Source organism: Arachis stenosperma, chromosome 1 (assembly GCF_014773155.1).
Source record: "Arachis stenosperma cultivar V10309 chromosome 1, arast.V10309.gnm1.PFL2, whole genome shotgun sequence".
Lineage (NCBI taxonomy): Eukaryota > Viridiplantae > Streptophyta > Magnoliopsida > Fabales > Fabaceae > Arachis > Arachis stenosperma.
Genome location: NC_080377.1, coordinates 14705703 through 14713796, shown reverse-complemented (window position 1 = coordinate 14713796; position 8094 = coordinate 14705703). Strand labels below are relative to the sequence as shown.

The 8094-nt window shown below is 31.7% G+C and overlaps 1 pseudogene; it reads right to left on the bottom strand.

Moving 5' to 3' along the window:
• Nucleotides 1-224: 224 nt before the first annotated feature.
• Nucleotides 225-1977, bottom strand: LOC130944102 (cyclin-dependent kinase inhibitor 7-like; annotated as a pseudogene).
• Nucleotides 1978-8094: the final 6117 nt, after the last annotated feature.

Genomic DNA, 8094 nt, shown 5'->3' with positions numbered 1-8094 from the left:
TTAATTTTAATTAATATATATTATATATATTTTATAATTAAGACAACCATTAAAATTATTAAAATGCTGGTATTCTAGAAATATCTGAAATTCTACTTTTTTCTTAATCATAAAAGGGAAAAAGAAATAAAAGCTCTACATCAAACAGAAAGTCTTAGACCATGAAAGATAAGATACAATAGGATCAAATGAATCAATGACATGAAAATTTGAATGTAGCTAAAGTAGATTATTAACGTTATAAGAATGATTTCGGGAAGTGCCAAATGCCAATTGGCATGTTCAAATCCAAATATATCACTTTTATTTTCCTTCCTTAATAATTTTGGGAAGGAACTTTTTTTTCCTACACAAATATTCACTCTGGAGCACAACAATTAATTTCGTTATTGAACCGGAATAATGTTATTGGGCACAAGAAACTAGGCACATTTATGGGGTTAATTTTACTTGAATCCACTCGTAGCGTCCTTCCAACGGCAGATCCTTCACAATATCAAAATTATACCTGCAAGCACCAAAACAATATTTGTTAAAAATAAATAAATAAATAACTTTCATAGGTTAAAAAAAAGTAGCGTAATTTGTATGAGAGAAAAACTGATAAAAAAAAAAAGATGAACTTATTAATTTGATTTACTTGTCTGAAAATCGTTTCTGGATGTCTTTCTCTGCGGTAGCAAAAAATTCTTCAAGCTCCAACTCTGTTGGCATCTTCGTTGATAGAACAACGCGGGAATTATTGACTATTGTTGTTGTTCTTGTTCGCTTATTATTATTATTATTATCATTATTATAATTATAATTATTATCCGTTGATGATTCCACTTCTTGCCAATTCATTCCTAGCTCACTCGTGAGGCTCATTTCTCTCCTGTGAACACACAGACAAAAATGTATGTTATTTTTATTCTTCAGAGATATTCTTCTGATCTTCGAGTTTGAAGTTTTATTACAATGTTGAACGGAAGGAATAAATTTATTACTATGACATACGCTACAGAGAATTTCTTTCTTTCTTTTTTTTTTTTTTTCAAAATTCGAATGAACCAAATAATCATGCAAATTTGAACTGTTAGTGTTAGTAGTAGTGTAGTACTAATTTGAGACCTTATTTGGTTCTCGCAGTAGCACGCCGACGTTTCAGCCTGCTGGGAGCTCTGAACCTGTAAAAAGCGTTACATCAAATTTCGTGAGAAAGAAAACGACATGCATTTAAAGAAATCAAGACGAAAAACGCAGCTTCAATTAATTAAATATCTGTGCCTCTACATTAAATTAATTCTAAATGTTAGTTCAACTTGAAACAACTTTGCTTCTTCAATTTAGTTACCTCAAGATCTAAGAATTTGATGCTCTCTTCGTGGAGCCAGGTGGAGGATCCGTTATTGCTCGAACAACATGACGCTGGAGATTCGTCGGAGGACCGTTCCTCCTCCTCCTCCTCCTCCGCCGCCGCCTCCCGCGGCACTCTTTCCTCACCGTCAATGCTACTCTTAAGCTGGTCAGAGAATGAGGATGCTGAGAATTTTATGAGATCTTGGCTTGTTTCGTCTTCTTCGCTTTTGATCTTTCTTCTCTTGAGTGCTGGTTCATCAGGTGAAGGTGAAGTTGCAGCAGTAGCAACGGCTACATCCATGGCCAATGCTGCTGAAGCTCTTGTTCTAACGACTCCAACCTCAGCCATCTCCATTAAAACTAACTAACTAACTGACTAACTCTCTTTCTTTCTGAGCTTAAGGTAGCTAGCAAGAGGCAGAAGGAGGAGGAAGAGAAGTTTGTGATTTGTGAAAGTGAATGAAGGAAAAGAGGAAGTGGTAGTTCAATGGAAATGATGAGGGTGGTTGTTAAGGATGAGCCAATGAATGAGTAGCACGTGGCGGTGGTTAGAATATGTGTAACGGAAAATTCGATGGTGGTGTGTGGAAGTGGTCGTCGTTTGGGGGCTTGAGGGTGCGGAAGAGGAGGGGAAGTTTGTTATTATCGGCTTATCGCAACAAAGCAACAAGAGGCAGGCGAGGATCATGCGGTTACAGAGTAAGGACGACTACTTATATACTATTACTTTATTCGTTTAATTACTTTGGATTATAGTTACGCACTATTATTAATCAGGGGATTCTTTGTGCCTATTTTATTTTTAAATTGTTTAAAAGTATAGATAAAAAAAGTGAATTTTATTTTTTTATTTATATCTAAAATTTAACCACCATAAAAAAATTTATTAATTATTCCTACTAATATGTTGTTGGGTACCCTTTTATTTTTATAAATAGATGTATATATTTTATATATTATAAGAATGTAAAATTATTCATAGTCTAATATTAATTATATTAAGCCTTGAAACTATTAATTTTAATTCTTTATCATAGTAATTTTAAATGATTTTGATACACATCTAAATTTTTGTCAAGAATAAATAATTATTTTTAATTATGAAAGATTCAAATACTAACAAAACTAATCATAAAAATTAAAAGTAAAGTTATACTCATTAAAAATAAGTTTTTTTTTTTTACAAAAATAATCAATTATTAAATTTTTGTTAATAATTTCGTAAATACCCCTTTTTTTTTTCTCTTCCTTCTTCGTCTTCCTTCCATAATCATCACAAAACTCCATAACCACCCAAATTGTCCTCCTTCACCTCATTGCCTAATTTCTCACCACTGCTACCTGAACCCTCAATAGCAACAACCCCATTATTATTATCTTTATCATCATCATCATGAGCATAAGCATGCTCGTCATCGTCGAGCGTTACCTTGACAATAGATCTATTGTCGTCAGGGGTTAAAAACTGCAAAGAAAGTTTATTGGATCAGCAGTTTATCTTTCAATTTCGAAGGTTTAGCATCAGGATAGACCAAAATGGGCTTGGTGGGCTCCGTGTCGAAGTCCTCGACGTTATCGCCGAGAAAACTTTTGTCGTCATCTGAGCTCAAAGGAGATCTATTAACACCGTTTTGGAATTTGCAGTCGGCAGCAGAGCATTCAAGAAAAGAAGAAGAGAAAAAAGGCTGGGAAAGAGAAAGAGAGCCAGAAACACTGAGAGAGGGAGAAGCTTGAGAAAGAGAAGAGTCAGTGAAGTTTATGGAAGAAGAGAAAGGAGAGATATGTTATGTGGAAAGAAGAATAAATTTTTTGGGCTTGAGAAGTGACAAATATGAGAGAGAACAAAGAAGATAAGGGGGTCTTTATGAAATTATTAATAAAAATTTAGTAATCGGTCATTTTTGTCGATTGAAACCTATCTTATATGGGTATAACTTTAGTTTTAATTTAATTTTGTCAGCATTCAAATCTTTCATGGTCAGAAAAATGGCTATTTACTCTTTTACCAATTAAGTTAGCTAAAATTCAACAAAAATACTCACACAATATGCGCATTAATCACACTTTTTTTCTTCGGGTGTTTCTTCTTTATCATTATTCTTTAATTATTGTTGTTGTTGCTTTATTTTTTTTCCTTCTCTTCTTTTTTCTGGTGGTTATTACATAATTTTTTGATATTTTTTTTGCTATTCGTGTTAAGAGAATAAAATAAAAAAAATGAGAAAGTAAAATAAGAAGGAGAAGAAGAAGAAAAAAAGAAAAAGAAGATGATGATGAAAAGAAAAAGAGAAAGAGAGAGAATTTTGAATTGTGCAGAATTTATAAAAAAAGTAGCATCAAAACTTTTTAACTGTAACACAAGATGTTTCTAATTTTGACAATTTTTTAATCGTGACACCTGTTTTTATTAAGAGGATGAAACAAGAATTATAACGAGAAAATAAAGTTTTAATTTGTGCAAAATTTATTAAAAAAATAGTACCAAAATTTGTTAATCGTGACATTATAATTTTTAAATTTTGATGCCAAAATTCCTTAACCATGACATAGAAAATTTTTAACTGTATTGTCATTTCTAACTAAGTAATGCACTTTTTTTTATTATTGAACTAGTTGAGTGATATTGAACTCATATATAAGAGATCTAGTTATTCCTATGTCATTTGTAATAAATTGATGTATTTTTGTTCCAAAACACATTTGAATATATTTTGTTAGTTGAGCGAGTTAAGTTTTTGGATTTGTGATTCTTTAAATATTTTTTGTTTTATTTACCTAAACTTTTTGTGTCATTCATTTAAGAAAAACGTTGAGTTTCGTCAAATTTACTGTAAAAAAACGAATAAAATTTGACAGTACAATATCTACCGTCGAAATTTATCTGATGAAATAAACCTCACTGGTAACAAATTACTGTCGAATTTATGTATCCGATAATAATTTGCGTAGAATTTAGTGGCGGAATATGGATATAAAAAAAAATGAAATCTGTTGCAACGTAACTTACCATTGAAAATTTTTCGAGGTAACATTGGCGCCAAAGCATACGGCTTCGCACTCCCTTATCGCCAGATTAATCTGACGGTAAAAGCCAATGAAAATATTTTTTTTAAGTTTTTTTTTGGAAAATTAGCTGGGATGTTACCATCCGTATATTTTGACGGTAGATTATTTTTCTTTTAAATAATTTTTTTCATCTATTTATAATGTACCCCGATAATTAATAATTGAAGCAGTGCTTTAAATCTGATGTGGTAATTAAAATATCTGAAATAATACTAATTATATTACATTCTTCTCAAAGTTTAGTAAAGAAATACATAAAGATAGAACTATATTTACATTAACCCTATTTAGATACATTATCTTCTTCCTCTAGTTCACCATCCTCCGCTTCCAAGATAGTTTCTTTATCATCGAACTCGTCTTCCTCTTTTTCGTCGCCATCAACCCTGTCTTCTTCTTAAGATCATCGTTCTCTGGTGGTAGTACGTCGTCATCTACTCCAAAGTCAATGATATCATCATCCATAATAGCCAATCTAAGGGTGATCAGATTACCAGTATCAACCACCATTTTTAAAGGAGTTATGTCATCAATCTGGTAAGTTTCTGACCCTCTGTCCCATCAGACTCGATGCAGCCTCTTAACTTAGTCTTAACTACAACAACCCAACTAAACTTGTATGAACCCGGATAAGGCAAATAGTACACCTGCCATGCATTTTGAGGTAGAATAAAAGGATCGTAGTGCCTGTATTTCCTGATTACATTAACTTCAGTGATATCATAGTCCTTGTGCTTTTGTTTTTCTTGTCGCGAACTTGGATCATACCATTCATATTTAAACACTCACACCTTTACGTAGTACGACAAAAATACTCTAATTGAATTATATTGTGCAATATACCAAACCAGTAAGAATTATCACAGCTTGAATCTCCACGAACCCAAACTCCGGTGTTATCTGTTTTCTTTCCGATCGACTACTGTAAAGAATGGAACCGATATCCATTATTTTATATCAGGTAACTTGTGCCCTTATTCATTGGATCCTAACTAAGTGCAACTAGTTTTCAATCTATTATATCAGTTAGATACACGCTGACGTATTCTCTGAACCAATGTGAAAAATTGTTCATTGAGGTATCAGGATTTGTCTATTAGAATAACCTAATAGAATAGGATAAAGAAGTTTTGATTAGATTAAGAAGTTAGTATCTTGATAATTGCAACATTTGCGAAGACTTAAAAAATTTACATGAGTTTGGGTGAAGTATGGTCACAGTTAAGCACATCGATTTCCTTTTTCTCTAAGCAGTAGTTACTGTCCGCACCCATTGCAACTCCTTTCGGAGCAAAGACTGGATATGTTGTTCTACTTGATGAGGATTTTTCCCTTTCATCGTTTCTTCCAACTCTTGTTCTATGTGACTCAACATGAAGGTGAAAATAGAATGAGAAAAATATGAGTTTTCATCGAGAAAACAACCTCAAGCATAAATTATAACATACACGCATTCAATAAAACATCAAATCCTAAACGAGTGTGCAACCCTTTATAACTCTACAATTTTCTGGCAAACAATGGTTTTGAGAAGGCTCCACTACGTGACCTTCTCCCACTTTCGTCCTAAAACTCTATCATAGGAAAAGTAAGTCCAACATAAAATTTAAACAATTCATTATATTCAGAGATAAAAAACTAACCTGGAATATTACTACATAGACTATGAGAAAAAAAGAAAACTCCAATTGATCTCAGAGAAAATAGCACCATTCTAATAAAAAGGACAACTTATTAAATTCACAATTTGAAACTAATTCAAAAACTAATTTGAAAGAATAAGTAAAACTCATTATTTCAATTAGTTAAAAACTTAATTCTAATTTCACCAAACTAATAACAGACATCACAAAAATAAGTGACATAAGTTTAATGCAATTGAAAGAAAATTATTTACTAAAATCTTCTAACAGCTCAAACATTTTTAATCTCAATGTACTTATTAACCTACCCTAACATTATTTAATTTCTACTTACATTAAATTAGTACAACAACTCCTATCACACACTTCATTAAACAAATTTAATCACTTATTTAACAAAAATCCTAACAAAATGCTAGACTCACGAAATAATCTGAAAAAAATAAAATAACCATACTAACAATAAATTTGATTATAGCAGCTGCAAGGTCTCTTTAACGTGGTGGTGAGTGTAAACTCCGGATAATTAGTAAATAATTAACCCATAAATTATTTATTATTTAAAAAATTATAAAATTAAATTTGATAATTTAGAAAGAAAAAATTATTAAAATATAAATTTTGACACTAATTTTAAAGATTTTTGCCCAAAATTAGACCAACAAACCGAACTAGTTGGATCGGATCCAAACTAGACCCAAGGCCCATATATAAAGACCAAAATCTAGCCACTTAATCTCATTCATCATGCTCCAAACTGAATGGGAGAGTGAGGGACGATAATTTGGGAAGGGAAACCCAAACCCTTGTCCAACATTTCAAATCCACGTAACTTTCAATCTGGAGCTCTAATTGATGAGCCGTCAGTGGCCACACGTTCGTCTCAGAATTCTCTACAAAGCTCACTGAAAAATTTGGTAAGAAATTTGAAATTTTGAGCCTAGTTATCTATTTTTCCTTTTCCCCAAATTTGAATTTTGATGTTTGAGAGATTTTATGATTTTGATGGTTTAGAGGTACTCTAGCGGTGAATAATTATTGGACTTCACCCATATCATTCATGGGTAAGGTGAGAAACTCATATCCCTTGTGAATACTTTGATTTTGTGAATTTTAGGTATTGAATTGTGGCTTTGTATGAAATTGTATATATTAGATTGAATTTATGCTGAATTGGAGATTGAATTGGTGAAATTGGATGTTTGGGAGTGAACCTTGGAAGCCGAATTTTTATTGGAGAGGAATTGGAGCTTTGGAGCTTGAGAAATGGTGGATATTTGAAGTGTTCTGAGCACTAAGGAAAAATCGACCAAGGTATGGTTTTGATTTCTCATAGTTAATATATAATGTTGCGTGAAAATTTAGGTTAGTTATCCTTAAGATAGGTTGAACGGTATGAGTTGATTGTGAGTATTTGTATATGTATGTATGACATTGGTGGTAGTATTATGAATTCGAATTGTTAATATAATGAGTTGATGATGATTAGGAATTGTTGATATAAATGTTGAGTTTGGTGAAAAATTATGCATGGGATTGGTGAATAACAAAAAGAGTTTGTATGTTGATATGTGATGGAATGATTGAGTGACATAAAGAAGTGGTTAGAGGTTGAGTGATTTTTAGGGAAAATGTTGAGTCTATTATAAAAATGTGATGATGATTGTTATTAATGAGGTTGATTGTAGTTAATGATGATTGTGATGATTGATGATGATAATAAATTGTGATTGATGATATTTTGATGAATGATGTTTGAAATTGCGTTAAAGATTGTTAGGTGGGTTGATGAGATTGTATGAATTGATGATGGAAAGTGTTTATAAAATAGGTGAATATGATTTTGGGAGCATTGGAGTTGTTCTGGATGTAAAATAATAGTATATGAATTGAGGTTTTGGAAATATAAAGGTTTTAGAGATTTTTGGTAAAACTTGATTTTTAACCAATTTTGGTGGTCCATAACTTGAGCCTCAAATTTTGGATTTGAATGAAATTGATTTCAAATTAAAGATAATTTTAAGAGCTTTAAAATGATTTAAAGATT